Here is a 21457-nt window from a genome sequence, read left to right as displayed (position 1 = left end):
AGGAGCTTACAGTCCTGGGACTTTCTTCCAGTGGTTTCTGCATATCCTATTCAGAAACATAGTTTCAAAGCTATTATTAGTTAATATCCTACTGGAAAACCTGTATTGACTGGGATTCCCATCGATCTCTTTAATTATCTTTCACTTGACAAGTTTGCATACCTTTATGGGCCCTAGTGTCTTCATCTGTGAAAGGAAGGGATCAAAGTAGATGATATGTCCTTTCCAGCTATAAAATTATTTTCTTCTCCAAAGATTATACTATATTAAGGACACTTCCTAAATATGATATTTTTTCTTATTTTTAAAGAAACTGCAGACTGATAATACTTTAATAGTTAACCTTTAAGTAAAACATAATTCTTGATTAGTGAAGGAGAAATATGAAGGGTAGAAGCAAAGCTTTTCTTGATGCTGAGAGCAGGTAACACAAAGCAACGTGTTTGATTATGTATGCATCAGCAACTATGATTTATGGCACCTGTTAGCATCTGTTGCATGATTGATGGGTTTTCAAGCCAACAATAAAGCTAGTCACTTTACACCTGAGGTCTTATAAGTGGTAGTTTGGTAGAAGGGCTAGGAAATGAAAATCACTAAATATACCCTTTTTTCTATATGAAAAGTTGGGAACAAAGTAAAGCCATTCTGCCATATAATAGATACATTTTGATATGGTATAATTAGTTGAATTTCCTTTGCCATACAATGTGTATACATATGTATGTATATGTGTACATGTGTATGCATGTATATATACATAAACATACATAGGTGTACACATATATATTTAAGACATTTAATAACTTCAATTCAAGAAACATTTTAAAAGAAAAAAATGTCAGAAATAGCATAAATTATTTTCAATGGGAGGGGGAATGTCAATCTTTGACTTAGTTATTAAATTCTAGAGAGTTACGTGAGTCACATAGAAGCTAATTGAATTTATCAGAATCACATGGCTATTAACTGTCAGATGCAGAATATAAACACAGGTCTTCCTGACCACCAAGCCATCTCTCTCTCTGATATGCCACACTGTTTTAATTAGTGTAATCATACTTAATAATAATAATAATGTTATAGTGCTTTATACTTTATTAAGCACTTTCTCTTCACAATGAACTAGTGATCTGGTTGCTTAAATAATAATTATTATTCATATGAACAAATAAGGGAATGAAGTTAATGAAGCATTAAACAAGTCTTTCATGATCTTACAAGTAATAATTGACTGTGCTGACACTAGAGTTACTTTTTCAATACATGTCTAGTATTCCTTCCACTGTGGCATACTGCCTCTAAAAATGTTGTTTTGGCATGCAGAGTGCTAATTTGTAGAGATAAATAGACAATCTTAGCTCCAGGAGACTCATAGTATTAAACTTTCAAGGAAGTTTGAGCTTTCTGCTTTATTATATTTTTGTGTCCAGTCTTTTATGATATGACTGCTTTTTTAAAAAAGTCAGAGATCTTGGAATTCTAAAATCCTGTGGTTGTGTATCAGCATGCAGTCATCTTTGTGGATATTTAGGATAGTTGTATTGGCAACATAGTTCAGAAAAAAAAATGAAATTTTTGTGGTTCATTTAGTTAATCAATGAGAAGCATGCATCTTCTATGAGAATTTTTCTGGAAGAATTAGCTTCTAAACATGAGAAGCTGAAGGTTGTCTCTATAATAAGATATAATTATTCCTTCATCCATAAAGCCACATTGAACAATCGGCAAGTCACCAAATACATTCTGCAGCACAGTTATTTGGCTTGGATGATTTCATTTATGTCTGATATTCCATCAACAGAGCACATGAATTGTAATCATGAAGTGGACACTGGGTATGAACTCATGACTTAAACTCTTTTCATTTGCTGGCCCCCATCTATTGCTTCCAAATGTATACACTCAGGGTGACTGGAAAGGTGAAACAGGAAATATCGGCAACAATATTGATTTGATGCCAATCTGAGACTGCCTGAGAGTAAGTGTTTCTAATATGTTCCCTGAGCAGAAGTAGCAGTGGGACCCCACAGAGTGTGAATGGGGCCCAACAGACAGTGGAGTGTGAAAGCTTGAGACAGGAAACAAGGATTTTGCCAACACTTCCCACACTTCTAATTTAAAAAGAAAATTGAATGTTAGTTTTATAACATGTTCTCTCCTTTCATCCCTTCCATTCCTTATAGTTCCCACAAAAGCTATGAAATTAGCTATTAAAACTAATAGTCCCAGTAGCTCATAAATAACAATTACAAATCCACATCACTTCTCATCTTGAGGTTTTTTCAAGGACTAATGGAATAGGGGAGAGACAGACAATATCTTGCCCCATGCATATAAAGCTAATACAGGATATTTATTATAATTATTTGGGGTTCCTTACCGTTCCTTAATAGGGGAACACCTATACTTCCTTTTTTATCTTTCTTTTCATTTTTCCTTCTGTATCCTCTTGTGCTTTCAGGTACTCTTGACCTCACAAAGAGCTGAAGAGGTTAATGAATCTTACCACCCAGTTCTTGCTGTCACTCAAAACTAAGAAGGATTATAACTTCAACTTATCCAGGAACCTCTGAAAGGGGGATTTCATCTGTATGTCTAATGAGATATTTTGTTGACACTTGGCAGCTGTCAATTGAGTAAGAAGCTCTCTAGTTGGCCAATTAGAAAGCATGCCCAGAGAGAAGGATAAGCATACAAAGGCTGGACTGCTTTGCCTGACTCCATTACCCATTAATTAGTCATTTGAGCTAGAGACTGAGCCCTTCTTTTCTGCATGGGAATGGACTCATTTTTATAGCAAACATCTCACTGAAATGTTTGCTAAGAAAGGGCTGTTTTCACCCATATGCATCAATTAGTTCTTCTGTGAACAAAAGAAACATAGTTTTGGTGCAGCTTTTGTTTTCTACTATCTCCAGCTGAATTAAATTAAAAAAAAATTAGTCTTCTGAATGTCACTTTGCTCCAGATGCTCCCAATTCAGAGTTTATCAAAATTTCCTCCTTTCTTCCTTCCTTATAGCATTGAACACAGAATATTCATCTTTCACCTCACATACTGTTTGACTGTTAGTATTTACCACTTCACGTTTTCCTTCTCTCTCTTTCAATTAAGCCTCAAGTATTCACTCTCACTTCATAACCATATGTTTGAAATGGAAGTCAGAAAGCTCTTTGTATTATCTTCTTTTCTTATATTTTCAGTTATCTTTTTTCTAACAAATACATTTTCTCCTATCTTGACATTCACCTATGTCCCTCCTTTCAAAGCTATTGCTGCAAGTGAAATACCCTCAATAACCTTCACCTTGTAGTTTGTTCAGTTACCTCCTTGATGTGCTTCATTTTGCTATCAGGAGTAAAACTTGTCTTCTGAGGAATCCTGGACTCCCTATGATCCCAGCCATCAAAACTTTAATGATACAAAGAAACTGCATTAAGATACAGTGCTAAATATAGCACTAACAGGGTAAGAAAGGGAAGTTATATGTCTGCATCAAACCGAGCTTTGCACTTTCAAACCAAAGAAGGTGAGGAGAGGAAATCTACATGAAAACCAAAATATCCCTGCTTCCCATCATCATTTACATCGAATGGTCAATGAATATCTTTGTTTCTTTGACTGCCATTTTCATAATTTGGTAATTAATTTGAAGTGATTCAACTTGCCTTGTATTGTTGTTTCCCTTGTAATTCAGTCCATAAGTGCTAGACTGGAGGAGGGCCTAAATCTAGGCAATATTGGGAAGAAGCAGTGTTTGTTATTATTCTTTGACACCTCTGCCCCTCAATTTGATGCTATTCATCCCATTTTTGGTGACTTTGTACCTGCTTGTGATATTCAAAATGCCTGTCCTTGTTTCCACATCTGGATCTGGTGTTCCATTGTTCCACTCTTATCTCTGACACTATGGTTTATCCATTTCCTTAATAAAGCAAGCCTGTCTTGAAAAGCATTCATTCAAGCATTTGATAAAATGGTGCATTAACCTTATAAATTCATTTGCATTTAGGTCTGAATTGCTTTTGATGGCCAATTAATTTATCCATTCTAGAACAGAACACTAACTACAAGAGGTGATATTCAATAGTAAAATTCCAGAAATAGTTGTAGGTTAGTTATATAAAATGAACCAGAGAGGTTCACCCTGATAATCTGCATTGCAAGTATGTAGCAAGTTATACTAGTTGTCTGACCTGGAACAAATCATTCTACCTCAAAAGCTACACAGAAACACAGTTCATCAATCCCAACACTAGTCCTTTTTATAACTTTAAGACTTACACAGCATTTAATGGATGTAACAAAGAACTAAGTAGACATAGACACAAACATACTGAAATTGTCATATAAAAGAGTTTAAAAACCACCAGTGATTGTTGCAAAGATCATATAAATAACATGTAATAATAATGGAACCACAAATAAACACAGAGTTTCCTAAAGACAGAAACTTTGCCCTATCTACCTATCATAATATTGTATACCCAATAAGGACTTAATAGGTATTTGTTGAATTGATGTATAAATACATAATTTAATAATTGAGATTTTAAATTGCTATAAGTGACTAGACAGTGCTGAAGAATTACATGATAATTTCTCAGTACATAATTTTTAATACTATTTCTTCAGCATTGGTGGCATATAGATGGAACAAAACTTTTAATTTGAAAATCAATAAGCCACTTGAGGAACAAAAATAGCAAGGCCACTGGAGGAAAAAAAAAGAAGGAAACTACAATTCATCTTTAATCTTATGATATTTTTCCTCTCACCAACACTACTCTTCATTTCCTGGATTAAGATTTTAGGCCTGTGGTTGTTTTATTTTGGATTTGCAGATCATTCAAGCATTCAGAGTTCCTATGTAGAGGCTGTTAGATGGTAAAATGGATAGTTCAGTGGGCCAGGAGTCAGGAAGGCCTGATTTTAAATTTGGCCTTGGATACTAATAGCTCTGCGACCTTGAGCAAGTCAGTTAACTTCAGTCTGCCTTGTTTTCCTTAAGGATAAAATGGAGGAAGCTTCCACAGCTCTGGTGGAGAATATAGTTATTCTGAAAGGGTAAGAAACACAAATATGGCTGCAGTTTAGCACTTGCCTATAGGTCCAGAGGAATAGAATAAGCTTTGTCTAAGTACTACTCTCTAGTTCAGTGACCAAGGGATGACAAACTGTGCAGTAAACAAATACAATGAAGTCACTTAAAGTATGAATCTTACGTGACTATTTTGAAATCTGTGTTGATATACATTAAACCCATGAAACTAAAATTAACTTCTGAAAAGTAGACAGAAGATGAAAACAAAATTAGCTAAAGGAGGGAGCATATGCCAGAATATGATACTTAAAAAGTTTAACTGCCTTTGAAGTTTATTTCTGGACCTTGAAAATAGACTGCTAACTGTGTGGTTTGATTAAGGCAGTTTTATTTGTAGTTACAAAACTCTCTTAGATAAGTCTCTTTAGATGGGTCCCAATCAATCAATTAATAAACATTTGTTAGTTGCCAAATATGTGCTGAGGATACAAAGAGGTAAACTTGCAGTCTAATGGGGGAGACAACAATTCAACAAATATATACAAATCAAACTATATCCTTTCTTTCTTGACAAAATGGAACAAGCATTTTGTATTTGCCCAGCTCAGATTTTTTTTCTAAAATGCACTCTGAGTTTAACAGTTGGTATCAATCACATCCTGTTATTATCCTTAGAAGCAGACCTGGAGGGTCTTCTATGGCCAGCTAGCCAAACCTAGAAAGCTTGGCTTAGGGAGATTAAGTGAATTTCCCAAGGTCACAAAGGTATAAACTTCAAAGGCAGCATTTGATCCCAGGTCTTCAGACTTCAGGGTCACTTTGATTTCTACTCTAACATACCAATTTAAAATCCAGCAATTTTTAAAACCGATTCTACATTGGGTTTTCTCACAAATTCATTCATTATCCTGAACCAGGCACTATGCAGGACACGGGATACAAAGACAAAAATGAAATCTTCCTCTAATAGTCTACTACCTACCTATTCTATGTCTTCTATGAAAGTATATTAGAAATCTAAGTAGCTTGTTCTGGACTTTTCCCTAATGTTCATTCTGCATTTTTCATGAGTTATTGACATTAAGAATTCAAGTTCTTGGCAATAACCTGAGAAACTTCTGCACAATTACAGCCAAAGTTCTAGTACTAGGCAGCAATTTCATGACCCAAATGTTGTATTAATGTTCTATATGCTAGTTTTTTAACATCTATATAGCCTTAAACAATCAACATTATATTGTCAATACAAATTCTTATTTATGCATGATCCCTTATTGTAAAAAAAAAAAATCACTTGACTGAATCCAGGGAACAAGGATCAACATGTCATTGTATCAGCATTTATGTCTACTAACCCAGTCAATCAGTAAATTTATCTCTTTTCTCTAATGAGTGTTAGGCTCCCTGTCTCTCCATCAATGATTAGCATATCATAAATGAAGAAGAAAAGTTAAAAAGATCCTATAGGTTGTTTGAAGTTTCCATTATCTAAATGTATCTTTTCCCTAGTTTCTAGATCATAGTAGATGGTGTAAATGTTAGTTGCTAGTTTGCCTTGATATGGAAAGGTTATTCTCTGGATAGTTGACCTGGAAGTCTAGATTGGCAGGGTATATGGATGTTTGCAACTTCAATTGATTCAAGAACAAAGTAAAAAAAAAATGGAATGCCAAGCTAGGGTATTGTGAGGATGGCAAGGGATCGCTTCCATTCACAGTTTTTAATTACGGTTAAGAATTCAGATTTTTGTGCCACTAAAGGTACCATGAAATGATGGGAAATAGCAAGTTTTAATTTTACAACCTAAAAACAATAAATCATTATCTTTCCCTGGCCGCCACTATCTGTTACCATCCAAGTCAGTAATTGTGGCTGCTTGACTAAGAATGAATACATTTCTGAATTTCTATCTCCTTAGCATTGGTTTTATTGTTTGATAGTTAATTACCTGCTAACTGGATTCCCCAAAGGAATCATAAATCGGAAATACATCAATTAAATAGTGGACTCTACCCCCACAAATTGATACTTTTTTCTCAAGAATTTGCTTCTTGGCAGTTTCTCATTAAGAGGACTCTTCTTGGTGTTGATAATGTCAAAGGTGAGTACTCACCTTCCATTTCCTTCTTATTTAGCACTGGAAAATGGTATGTTCTGTCCTCTCTTTAAGAAATGGTGTTCGTTTCACTAACTGAAAATGACAGCTGTCTCTTTTTGAGCCGTTTTAAGTCCAGAGCAAGTTTGCTATTTACTAGTTCCAAGAGAAAAAGGAAAATTTTGTGATGAGAAATCTGTTCTTCTGTCATGAAAAGAAATGAAACCATATTTGCTGTCTTGTTCTAAATGCAGAGGAAGAAGGATTTGTTCTTGGCCACCACCAGTGTTCCAATACTTCTGTCCACTCACACCCTGCAGGGCAAATAACAGAACTTCACATCTGATCTAAAATGTCATGTCAGGGCACTAGGCTTTTTTTTTTTTTTTGCTGCTGTTTTTCAGCATCTGCTTCCTTCTGATCCTTTAGCCCAAACAGCCAAATTTGCTGATACAGGGAAAAAACGCAACACTACCATTGGCTTTTCCCAGCAATTTAGCGTGAAAGAGAAAAGCTGAGCTGGAAGTTTCACAAAGTCTTATGACTGCTGATCAGAGAAAATGCAATTTTCGCAACTTCTAATTTATGCCCTGATACAGTTGTAAGTTGAAAAAAAATAAATTTGGATGGTATAGGAAATGTAGGAGAGTAGAAATTCAGTCTGGCCTCCCAATGTTACCTTTGACTCCTTTTTCTTTTTTTCAATTTGATACTCCCCACCAAAAAGCTCCTTTGGAAACATTAATTTCTGCTCATGGGCAGACATAGATTACCAGTTACCTGCAAGTTTTAGCAATTCCTGATGAATCCTTCCTCCTCCCCTTTCACCTAGCCTCATTGTTAGAGCGGGTTATGGTAGATGTGCATTGCATTATGTTAAGGGGTACCTGTCCATAATTTCCATTTGGTGTCAATATTAAATATGCTGGCCAAATACGTACCTTTTTAGTAACCAACATTTCCATGATATTTAGAGTCATCTGTGAACTGAGTTTAGAACCAGGGAAAAAAAAACAACTTAGTTTGAGTCCCAGTTTTTATACTTAGTATCTATGAAAAAATGTTCTTTTCTCCTTTTTTGTCATTAATTCTCAAGGGGGACCATGGGTTCAGGAAGGTGATATCATGACTTGCCAGTGAATTGGATTTAATTGAAGGAGAGCTGTGCAAAGTCACAAGTCTCTGTTTTTTTCTCCAGTGCCCTCTGAGTCCAGTGGCAAGATATAAATCAGAATGACTGGAGATGGCCTCTGATGCAGTGGCCTTTTTAAGCTAAAGTCTTTCCAGGTTTTCAGTTTAACTGAGATAATACCCATTCAGAGATTAAGGCTAGGTAAGAAGTGAGGGAAAGAATAGACTCCTTTACCTAGTCAAAAAACAAAAAACAAAAACAGTCTGTGAGGGGAAGACCCTTAGAGTTTCTGGCCAAAGCAGAAACTATTGCTATTAACATTCACTCTGAGCCACCAGGGGCCCCAAAAAGATGACCACTAAGTGAGGCTTGGCCTGGGACCTACTGTCTGCCAATCAGTGAGAGCCAGACTGAATTGCATTTAAGACATGGTCCTGAAGAGAGAAACCTAGCCTGTAAACCCCAAGATATTTTCCAAAGTTTCAGCACTCAAAATTTCTATTCCTTTGGTCAGGGCACCCGCAGGCGAGAGTATTGTACCTTATGTGGACAGAAGGGAGGAAGAAGAGCAAAAGGAAAAGAGAGAAGAGGAAAAGAGAGGAGAGGAGAGGAAGAGAGGAGAAGAGAGGAGAGGACAGTGAGAAGGAGCTCTGTTGGCCAACTGGAACTGGCTAGTTGGGTCCCCAGTGGGGCAGCTCATAGTACCCACAGGTTGTTTTTTGTCCTTCACTCTCAAAGAGGATCATGAATCAGGAAGGTGATGCCATGACTTGCAAGTGACTTGGGTTTAAGTAGGGGAGGGTTATGAAAAGTCACCAGTCTCACTTTCTCCTTTGGAACCATCTGTCATGTCAAAACAATTACTTAGGTCAAATGAGTCACTTCATCTCTCTGACACCAACTTTCCTCATCTGTAAATTTTAGGAGTTGATTAGACAGTCCTTCAGGTTCCCTCTAGACCTAGTATTCTCTGAATTTAGTGTTCTAGTCCATCTGTCTCATTTTTAAGATGAAGAAATAGAGATCTTAAGTGGTATGTGATTTTGTCCAGTCACAGAAAGTAGTATCTCAAGAATTCTAACTGAATTGTTCAGATTCCCAGTTTAATGTTAATTTTATTAATACTTTTTAAAGAAATCCTAATGATCCCAACACAAAGGATTTTTTCAAAATTGCCCTTTTTAAGTAATATATCTGTTTAAAAGTCTTAATTGTAGACAATTAGCTCCACAGATAAGCTCCTTTAGGAGAAGGAATATTTTTCATTTTTCTCTTCTATCACTAACACCAGTATCTTGCACATAGCTTGTAATAAATACTCATTTTTTTGTTATTGTTTTGTTGTTGTTATGTCATTTCCCATTAATAGCAAGAACCTTAACTGTCTTTGTAGTCCCTGAATAGTAGTGAAAACATGGCTGACTAAATCCTGTGGGAATTATTCTATATTCTTCAGTAAAATAGTTTCTTTTTCTGGCTTTTTCTTAGGGTACACACTGTACTATGTGAAGAAACAGAGGCAGGGAATAATGTAGTACTCGATATCCCAAACAACTAATTCTCTCACAAAATCTTCGCATAGGAGATTGTAGAAAATGGCCTGCAGGCTAACACTGCATGTAGAGTAGAGCAACCCAAAGGTGAAAAGAGACTCCACTGAGCTCAATGTGGCATGTTCTTTCCAATGACCCTAGCCAACTTCCTTCTCCCTTCCGTTCTACAGCTCCAGGTCTAATTCTCAATTGAGAAATGAAGAGTTATACTACAGGAGTTTCTTTTTCTGTGACATAGATAAAAAAAAAATCTGATTTTCTCCACAAGAGAGAAAGGATATTTGGTTTTCTCTGACTCAGTATGTTTCTGATTTTAGTCACTTTTATCCTTATTGTCTATTCCAAAATGCTGTCAGCACAGTTTCTCAAGTCCATTTATCATCCTGTAGACCAGCACCTCTTTACTCACTCCCTTTATAATACCTGAGTTTGCTAATGCTGCAGCTTTCCACATTATAAAAGACCCTGGTGGGCTCCCTCGAGAAGGCAATTATCTATTATGCTTAGGGGACACAAAAAACCAGCTCACATGGGGAATTGCCTACATACTCTTTCCATCCTGTGCCTGACCCAAACCAATTTACAGTGACAACAAACACAAATTGAGTTCTGGATGTAAGGTGAAATAAGTAATTGAAAACCTACAGATCTTGTATTAGAGAAACCTACTTGTAGTGTAACTACAAATTCCTAAAAAATTTTTCAGAACAGTTATTCAATGACAAATCAGCACTCATAAGAAATGAAAATTATAGTTATTTTTGGCCAGTCTCATATTTCTTCAACTGTTTTAATATTATACACACACACACACACACACACACACACACACACACACACACACTTTGAGTGTATATGTGTGTATGTGTATATGTATATATATAATGTTTAGAATTAATTTGAAGATAATATTATTCATCTTTTTTAGTTAGAAATTTACATTTTTCAGGATAGTGAATTGCATAAGGAGGAAATTCCATTGGTGAATTGGTGGAGTGGTGAATTGTTTGATTATAGTAATGGCCTGGCCTCACCTAGAAACCTTTCTTTTTAGTTTGCAATTGTTACTTATGTTTTGGGTACTATGTGGCAGTTTGGAATACTGAACTTGCAGTTAGGAGACCTGAGGTCAAATCCCAGCTCTGTATCCCAAATTATGTAGCCATCAGCAAATTACTTGAACTCAGAATTTCAGTTTACTCACTGGTAAAATGCACATAATAAAATCTTATTATATGCTTCAGTGGACAATTATGAAGATCAAATGGGACAATTATGTAAAGGATATGAAAAACCTTTAATACCTATGAAAGAATACTAACTCGATTGAAAAGATAGGATTCAAATCCTATCCGTGATGTACTATTCTAGTGACCTTGAAGAAATCATTTCATTTCTCTGGCCTTACTTTCCTCATCTGAGCAATGATGTCATTAGACTAGGTATTCTCTAGAGTCCTTTCTAGCTCTAGAGAAGTTGTCCTATATAAGGATCAGTTTTTATTATCTAATGTCTAATTAGCACAACATTCCTTAATATTAGCATTGCATAATAATACAATATGGAATAATTTACTTTTATGTTCCTGGCATCTAGCACAATCCCAGGTGTATAATAAATAGATAGAACACAGATAGATAGATAGATAGAGAGAGAGAGAGAGCAGATAGATATTTGTTGAATCAATGGGCAATTCAACATTTGTTAATTAACTCTTCTGTATAAGTCACTGGACAAAGCCAGAATGAGCTACAAAGTAGTGATGTTCTTGAACTTATCAAGGCTTAGCAGCTAATGGAGATGATATATGGTCACAAATATGTGGCACAAAATATGGTAGTGAGATCCAATAATGTGAAATAACTGGTAATCAAATATATAATGGATTCTAAATTACATGGGAATTGTCAAAGGAGTTGTAGAGCTGAATGACCCATGTTTAGATACTGGCCCCTCTACTCACTTTGTGATTATGAGCAATCACTTAACTTCTCTGTACCTAGCTTCCTCAAGTGTAAAATGAGAGGTTTGAATTCGGTATCAAAGATAGCTTGCAGTTATAAATGTATGATTCTAATAATATTGTCTATAATCTTGCTGGTTATTAGGGACATCAGAATATATATTATTTCCTTGAACTTCTTTGGGTAGCAACTGAATTAATGGCTAGGGTATCACAAATAGGTGAGAGTACAAAATTTTAAATTGGCATCAGGGTAAAAATAACTGAGGAATATGTAACTATTCTGAGATTTTTATTGCCTTAGGGAGATTAAAACAGACATTGGGTTAAATAAAATAACACAGGCTTACAATGGGATAGGGTGATGGAAGACAAGTGGAATAGATAGAAGCAGAAATAAAGTTTTGGTCATAAAACAGAATACAGTTCCACTTCTGGGGGCCAGGATGGTGGAGTAAGAAATAAGTCACTATTACTATCCCTTATCAACCTCTGAAAGTCCAGAAAATATCACCCCAGGAAAAACCCTGGAACACCTGAATCAGAAGAAAGTTGGGGTCCAGCAGTCCAGTAGACCAGGTAGCTTGAGGCATTTATAGGAAAGGCCCCTCTTGCCCTGGGAGAAGGGGAGCAGCACAGAATGAGAGGCATTCCAGCAAGCTAGTGGAAACCCCACCTCAGCATACCATGAGGAGATGCTGAACCCCGGGTGATGGAGCAGGCAAACACCAACACCAGGACTCCTGAGTTCCTCAGTATGGTCAGGGGAACCAGTGGAAACTGGCTCAGAAAATCACCATGTGCCTTAGTGTTCTAAAGCAGTCAAGTGTCCCAGTGCCACAGCAAAACTCTGGGAAGTGTTCCAAGGGGGAAAGCCCCAGGCAGAGAAACATTGCATAGTAGAGAAACATCCCACAGCAGCAAAACATCCATCTGCAAGGAGTCAAAGAAAGCAAAAGGAGGGAAAGAAAAGGCACAGATGAGCAGGCAACCTCCAGGGACCAGACTACCCAATCCTACCCCTAGAGATCCAGTGTTGCTGATGCCAGCCCAACACCAGGTATCCTGCCAGAACCCTATAGCCTCCAACTCTCAGCAGGTGGGGCCCCAGCACACAAAGCCAGTGACCAATCCCTGGGCTCCCAACACAAGAAGATTGGGTCAGTGACCCCTGCTCCTCAGCAAGAGAGCTCAAATTTTTTTTAAAGGCCAGGAAATGAGCAAACACCATGAGCCTAAAGAAACATACCATGGATTCTTATTATGTGGATAGTGAAGATCAAGTCAGAAGTTCTGAAGAGGATAACATTGTCAACAAACCCATATCTGGAATATCAAATGGGAATATGAACTGGTCTGAAGCCAAAAAAGCCTTCTTGCAAGAGCTCAAGAAGGATTTTGAAAGTCAAATAAGAGAGGTAGAAGAAAAAAACGGGAAAAATAAATGAGAGGTATGAAAGAGAGAGTTAATAGATTGGAAAAGGAAGGACAAAAACTAACTGTAGAAAACAAGTCCTTAAAAAATACAATTGGCTAAATGGGAAAAAAGAAAGTACACTGAAGAAAACCACTCCTTAAAAAGCAGAATTGGCCAAATGGAAAAGGAGACACAAAAACTCACTGAGTAAAAGAACTTAAAAAACAAAATGGGCCAAATGGAAAAAGAGATGCAAAATCTAATAGAAGAAAACAATTTGTTAAAAATTAGAATTTGGCAACTGGAAACTAACGACTGAATGAAAGAGTAAGAATCAGTCAAACAGAAACAAAAGAATGAAAAAATAAATGAAAATGTAAAATACCTTGTTGGTAAAACAACTGACCTGGAAAATAGATCGGAAAGACAATTTAAAAATTATTGGTCTACTTGAAAAACACAATGAAAAAAAAAAAGAGCCAAGACAGCATCTTTCAAGAAATCATCAAAGAAGACTGCCCTCAGGTCCTAGAATCAGAGGGTAAAATAGCCATAGAAAGACCTCCTGAAAGAGATACCAAATTGAAAACTCCAAGGAATGTAGTAGCCAAATTCCAAAATTGCCTGGTCAAAGAGTAAATACTGCAAGCAGCCAGAAAGAAACAATTTAAATATCATGGAACTATGGTCAGGATTACACAGGACTTGCAGTTTCTACATTAAAAAACCACATGGTGTGGAATACGATATTCCATAAGGCAAAGCTTAGATTACTACCAAGGATGAACTACCCAGTGAAAATGAGCATGATCTTTCAGGGGAGGAGATGGACTTTCAGCAAAATAGGTGACTTCCAAATCTTCCTCATAAAAGACCTGAGCTCAACCAGAAATTTGATCTTCAAATACAAGACTCAAAAGAGACATAAAAAGGTAAACTGAACAGAAAAAAAAAAACCCAGCATGTTATTAATAAATGCAAACTGTTTACATCCCTACAAGGGAATATGATACTTGAAAACCATATTATTATTATTATTATTATTACACCATTTAAAGGGGGCATATATAGAGGGGGTAGGTTTAAGTTGACTTTGATGTAATGATAAAAAAATCCAATCAAGTGGGTTAAATTGATCTAAGTAAATGGATTAATCTAATCTAAGAAAATATACTGGGAGAAAAGAAAAGGAGGAGACAGACAAGGATAAATTACTTTTCAGGAAACCTATTACAGTAGAGGGAAAGAAGGGAGGGAGGTAAGCATTGTTTGAACCTTACTCTCATCAGATTTGTCTCAAGAAGGGAATAATATAATCAGTTATGTATAGAAATCTAACTTTCCATATAGGCAATAGGAGGGAAAAGGGGAAAGAAAAGGGAGAGGGGATAGAGGGGAGGTGGGACTGAGGGAGGCAGTGGTCAAAAGGAAAACACTAGTGGGAAGGGAAATGGAGAAAGGAGAAAGAAAAGCATAAACAGGGGGGAAATAGGATAGAGAGAAAGACACAGATAGTAATCATAACAGTGAATGTGAACGGGATGAACTCTCCCATAAAACTGAAGTGGATAGCAGAATGAATTAAAAACCATAATCCTACAATATGCACAATAAGAGAGGTAGAAGAAAAGATGGGAAAAGAAATGAGAGCTATGAAAGAGAGAGTCAATAGCTTGGAAAAGGAAGGACAAAAACTAACTCTAGAAAACAAGTCCTTAAAAAATATGATTGGCCAAATGGGAAAATGCAGAAAAGGCAGAATCCAGTGCAGAAAGGCAGAAATATTAAATGCATCCTTTTCAGATCATGAGGCAATAAAATTTATCTGTAATAAAGGACCATGGAAAGATAGACTAAAAAAAATTGGAAACTAAATAATCTAATCCTAAAAAATGAATGAGTCAAACAACAAATCATAGAAACAATCAATAGCTTCATTCAAGAGAATGACAATACTGAGACAACATCCCAAAAGTTATGAGATGCAGTGAAAGCAGTTTGTAGGGGAAGTTTTATATCTTTAAATTCTTATATAAATAAAATAAAGAAAGAGGGGATCATAAAACAGAATGGAATGTTATAAAAAGTAGTAAATGTTCAACCACATGGAGTAGGAAAAGCAAAATGGAAAATAATTCAAAATTGATTATGGTGAATTCTCATTGCATTGTATTAAGGGATAACCTGTCTATAAACTTCCTTTGATATTTGGCCTTTGTAATCTTTCTAGGAGAAGCAGCTAGGTAGTACAGTGGATAGAACACTGGGCCTAGAATCAGGAAGACCTGAGTGCAAATGTGGTCCCAGATACTTACTGGCTGTATGACCTTTGGCAAGTCACTTTACCCAGTTTACCTCAGTTTCCTCATCTGCAAAATGAGTTGGAGGAGGAAATGGCAAACCACTCCAGTATCTTTGCAAAGAAAACCCCAACTGAGGTCATGAAGAGTTGAACACCACTGAAAAATGGCTGAACAAAAATAGACATTTTTATAAGAATGAGTATTTCTGTGATAATCTGACCTAACAACTTGACAATTGAAAATATTGTATCTTATAATATAATACCCTGTTAATGCAGGTCACATTGTACTCCTGATTCTTTCTTAAAAATCATCTCATCATATTTTTTTTTCAAAATGTAATTAAAGAATTAAGATATTGAATAGCATTAAAAGGACAGGTAGTTTAACAATTAAATATTGTCCTTGTTGCTAGCCTGTCAAAAAAGGAAAATTAAGATAAAGATATATTCCACTAAGGTTGTCTCTATCCATGTAATTTCCAAATGAAGTCACATGTTACAAGCATATGTTGCCTTAAAGTTACAAAACTATATGGTACAAGATTGTCCCTATGGAACTACCTTCACAAAATGTCTTCATTTAATGTCATGATTTTTTACATAAATGGTTGTCATTACAAGTATAGTTAGGAGACTATACTGTATATTCTATTCTATATTTGGAGGAATTAGTAAAATCTATCTATCTATCCAGTTGTACCCTCCTAAGCCTTTCAAATCTGAATGGAAATGAAAAGGGTAGATTTAAAAAAAATTCTTGCTGTCTATAAAGTTCAGATTACTTTTGTAGTTCTTTTTTTCATAAATGTATTTATTTATTTTTAGTTTTCAACTTTCACTTCCTTAAGATTTGAGTTCCACATTTTCTCCTCATCTCTTTTTCTACCCACCCCAAGAAAGTATGCAAGTAGATATAAGCTCAACAGATACATTCATATTAAACCTATTTTCACATTAGTTATGTTGTAAAGAAGAATTGGAACCAATGGGAGAAACCACAAGAAAGAAGAAACAAGAGAGAGACAGAGACAGAGAGACAGAGAGAGACAGACATACAGACAGAGAGAGAGAAAGAAAAAGAGAAAGAAAGACAGAGAGATAAAGAGATTGAGAGAGAATGCAAACAATATGCTTCAATCTTCATTCAGACTCCATCGTTCTTTTTCTGGATGTGGAGAGCATTTTCCATTATGCTTTTTTTGGAGTTGTCTTAGAGCCTTGCATTGACAAGAAGAGATAAGTCTATCAAAGTTAGTTATCACATAATGTGACTATTACTGTGTACAATATTCTTTTGGTTCTGCTCATTTCACTCAGCATCAGTTCATGCAAGTCTGTCCAGGTTTTTCTGAAGTCTGCCTGCTCATTTCTTATAGCATAATAGTATTTCATTACATTCATATACCACAACTTGTTCAGTCATTTCCCAAATGATGGGAATCCCCTCAATTTCCAATTCTTTGCCACCACAAAAAAAGAGCTGCTATAAATATTTTTTGTACATGTGGGTCTTTTTCCCATTTGTATTATCTCTTTGTGATACAGACATAGAAGCAGTATTGCTGGGTCAAAGGGTATGCACAGTTTTGTTGCCCTTTGGGCATAGTTCCAAATTGCTCTCCAGAATGGTTGGATCAGTTCATAACTCCACCAACAATACATTAGTGTTCCAATTTTCCCACATCTTCTCCAGAATTTATCATTTTCCTGTTTTGTAATGTTAGCCAATCTGATAGGTGTGATGTGGTACCTCAGAGTTGTTTTGATTTGCATATCTCTAATCAATAATTTAGAGTATTTTTCATATGTTTGTAGATAGCCTTAATTTTTTAATCTGAAAACTGCCTGTTTATATCCTTTCACCATTTTTCAATTGGGTAATGACTTTTATTCTTGTAAATATGACTAAGTTCTCTATGCACTTTAGAAATGAGGTCCTTATCAGAGACACTGATTGTCTGCTTCCCTCCTAATCTTGGTTGTGTTGGCTTTGTTTGTGCAAAACCTTTTTCAATTTAATGTGATAAAAATGATCCATTTTGCATTTCATGATGTTCTCCATCTCTTGTTTGGTCATAAATTCTTCCATTTTCCACAAATCTGACAGGTAAACTACTCCTTGCTCTACTAGTTTGCTTATAGTATCAGTCTTTATATCTAGATCAAGTACCCATTTTGACTTTGTTTTGGTATACAGTGTAAAATGTTGGTTTATGCCTAGTTTCTGCAATACCATTTTCCAGTTTTCCCAGCAGTTTTTGTCAAATAGTGATTTCTTGTCTCAGAAGTTGGAGTCTTTGAGCTTATCAAACAGTAGATTATTATAGTCATTCACTACTATGTCTTGTGTATCCAACCTATTCCACTGATCTACCACTCTATTTCTTAGCCAGTACCAAGTAGTCTTGATGATTGCTGCTTTATAATACAATTTAAGATCTAGTATGGCAAAAGCACCTTCTTTTGCATTTCTTTTTATAAACTTAATTAATTATTGATATTGATTAATTAAACCAATTAATTATAGATATTCTGGACCTTTTGTTCTTCTAGGTAAATTTTGTCATTATTTTTTCTAACTCTGTAAAATAATTTTTGGTAGTTTGATTGGTATAGCACTGAATAAGTAAATTAATTTAGGTAGAATTGTCATTTTTATTATATTAGTTCAGCCTACCCATGAACAACTGATGTTTTCCCAGTTATTTATATCTGACTTTATTTGTGAAAAGTGTTTTGTAATTGTGTTCATATAGTTCCCGAGTTTGTTTTGGCAGGTAGACTCACAAATATTTTATAATGTCTGCAGTAACTTTAAATGGAGTTTCTCTTTTCATCTTGCTGTTGGGTTTTGTTAGTAATACATAGAATTGCCAAGGATGTATGTGGATTTATTTTATATCCTGCAACTTTGCTAAAGTTGTTTTTTACTTGATTCTGTAGGATTCTCTAAGTATATCATCATATCATCTGCAAAGAGTGATAGCTTGGTTTCTTCTCTGCCTATTCTAATTCCTTCAATTACTTTTTCTTCACTTATTGCTAAAGCTAATGTTTTAGTACAATATTGCATAACAGTGGTGATGATGGAAATCCTTGTTTCACTCCTCATTGTATTGGAAATGCTTCTAGCTTATCCCCATTGCATATAATGTTTGCTGATGGTTGATGCTATTTAACATTTTAAGAAAGACTCCATTTATTCCTATGCTCTCTAGTGTTTTTAATAGGAATGGGTGCTATATTTTGTCAAAAAAATTTTCTGCATCTGTTGAGATAATCACATGGTTTCTGTTAGTTTTGTTGTTAATATGATCAATTGTGCTGATAGTTTTCCAATATTAAACCAGCCCTGAATTCCAGATATAAATCCTATCTGGTTGTAGTGTATTATAGTGTATTATTCTCTGCTTAGTTGGTATAATCTTTTTTCTAATATTTTATTTAAACATATATGTGTGTGTGTGTATATATATGTATATTTATATTATATATGTACACATATACACATATATATGTATTAGGGAAATTGGTCTATATTTTTCTTTCTCTCTTTTGGGTCTTCCCAGTTTAGGTATCCATGCCATACTTGTATCATTAAAATAATTTGTTAGGACTCCTTTACCTATTTTCACAAATAGTCTATATAGTATTGGAATTAATTGTTCTTTAAATGTTTGATATATTTCACTTATAAATCCATCTGCCTCTGGAGAATTTTTTCTTAGGGAGTTCACTGATGCCTTGCTCAATTTATTTTTCTAAAATGGGGTCATTTAAGCATTTTATTTCCTCTTCTGTTCATCTGGGCAATTTATGTTTTTTCTAAATATTCATCCATTTTACAAATATTGTCAAATTTATTCGCATGCAGTTGGGCAAAATCGCTCATAATTATTGTTTTAATTTCCTTTTCGTTGGTGGTGAATTTACCCTTTTCATTTTTTATATTGGTAATTTGGCTTTCTTTCTTTTTTTCAAATCAAATTAATTAAAGATTTGTCTATTTTATTATTTTCTTCATAAAACCAGCTCTTTGTTTTATTTCTTAGATCAATAGTTTTCTTAGTTTCAATTTTATTAATTTCTCCTTTGGTTTTCATATTTCTAATCTGGTGTTTAATTGGGGATTTTTGCTTAATTGAATTTAATTGAGGATTTGTTCTTTTTCTACCTTTTTTATTTGCATGTCCAATTTATTGATTTACTCTGTCTCTATTTTATTCATGTAAGCATTTAGAGATATAAAACTTTCCCTGAGAACCACTTTCACTGCATCCTATAAGTTTTGGTATGTTTTCTCATTATTGTCATTCTCTTGTATGAAGTTACTGATTGTCTCTATGATTTTTTATTTGACCCACTCATTCTTTAGGATGATTATTTGGTTTCCAATTAATTTTTATTCTGTCTTTCCATGGCCCTTTATTACATGTAATTTTTATTGCATAATGATCTGAAAAGAATGCATTTAATATTTCTGCCTTTCTGAATTGGATAGTGAGGTTACTTTTGTAGTTCTGATGGAAATAGTCTTTCTCCATTGATGGAATCCATGGGAAGGGAAGTAGCAGTAAGTCTTATGGCAGATTGTCTAAGTCTCAAATGTTCTTTGTAATATGCCCTAGGGTATAAGAAAGAGGTGAAGGAAATGATGAACATGGCCATCAGAAAGCAAGGAAAAAGGGAGATGGTAGATGGGTAGGATGAGTGGTGAAGTGAAAGGAAGCCAACATCTTTACCCTAAGCTTCAACAAATTCAGTGTGATTTTTTACCAGCTTTTCTTCCCAATTCACTAAAATAACATTTTAGTTGTTATACCCTAATCCATTCTGTGTGGGTCATTGGAATGAGATTCCTTACCCCATTGAAAAGGAGATCAACCAAAAATGAGGGCTAAATTCCCTTCCAAGGAAGGGCACTGTGAAAAAAAAAAAAGAGTAGAGCAATAGGCACTGGCCAGAGAAATCCTTTTTTTTTTTTGAAACTTCATTTCAGGTCCTTCAAAATTACCTATCAGCTCAATATTTCTTACAAATGTTTAATGCTGAGGACATCAGTGGCATGCTGCTTATGTTAAGGAGAAAGGAAGGGACCAGGTAATGAGTCAGGCTGTAGCAGAATTGAAATCATCAAGGACACGAACTTGAAATGAGAGATTTATGAATAAGGAAACCATTACAAGAGCAAAATGACACTTGGTAAGTGCAGGGGAAGTCATGGTGAGGACCAGAATGTCACAAGTAAAAGTGAGGGAGAAGTTATGAAAGGCAAAAAATATAAAAGGCAAGAATTATCATTCTGTGTTTCTAGAAAAACACATGAAATGTTCCATAGTGTGCATCTTATTAAACTTCTTTCTAGTACCATAACTGGGATATGGTGGTGGTTTTCTAATTTAGTAATATGCGTTTTTAAATGTAACTAGCTTATCCTTTGTTATTTTTTTAATCTTGCATCTGAAAGCTACACAACAGTGCAAATGTAATTCTCATTTCTAAATAATGTTTTTTTTAATTACTTCTATACATTGGAGCAAAAATGTACTTGAAGTCTTAAAAAAAGCTTCATTTTAAGGAATAGCTAAATAAAATGCATTCTGATTCAGATGCAATGATTACTGATTTGGAATCATCTGGGAGTTTTGTGGCTGAACTCAGAATTTATTTTAATTGAATAGACTGTTTTTCCATTTTTGGAAATATGCATCCCCCTGACATTTGTAGCATTCTGCTACTCTCTAATTTATAGGAACTTAAGGGTACTGGCATAGTAGATGATTTTACAGAAAAACAAATTCAGAATATTTAGAATTGACTTTTGAAAAGTAAAAACAAGCAAGTTAATATTTTCCCCATCTTTAGGATAAATTAATAAATTATCCAAATGGAAAATATGAAAAAAAACACATTAATTTTTCTCTTCCTACCATCCTTGGCCTTAA

The 21457-nt window shown here is 35.0% G+C and overlaps 1 long non-coding RNA gene across 1 annotated transcript in view; it reads right to left on the bottom strand.

Moving 5' to 3' along the window:
• The window catches only part of LOC110216264 (uncharacterized), a 30586-nt gene extending 23135 nt beyond the window's left edge, over positions 1–7451 (bottom strand). Inside the window, exon 1 of the long non-coding RNA XR_002326718.2 lies at positions 7161–7451. This is a non-coding gene — a long non-coding RNA (uncharacterized LOC110216264). The remainder of the gene's footprint in view (positions 1–7160) is intronic.
• Positions 7452–21457: the final 14006 nt, after the last annotated feature.

The sequence above is a fragment of the Phascolarctos cinereus genome, unplaced genomic scaffold, assembly GCF_003287225.1.
Source record: "Phascolarctos cinereus isolate Bilbo 61053 unplaced genomic scaffold, phaCin_HiC Scaffold_1;HRSCAF=81, whole genome shotgun sequence".
Classification (NCBI taxonomy): domain Eukaryota; kingdom Metazoa; phylum Chordata; class Mammalia; order Diprotodontia; family Phascolarctidae; genus Phascolarctos; species Phascolarctos cinereus.
The sequence above is the reverse complement of the archived record's forward strand: the minus strand, read 5'-3'. Positions and strand labels throughout refer to the sequence as shown.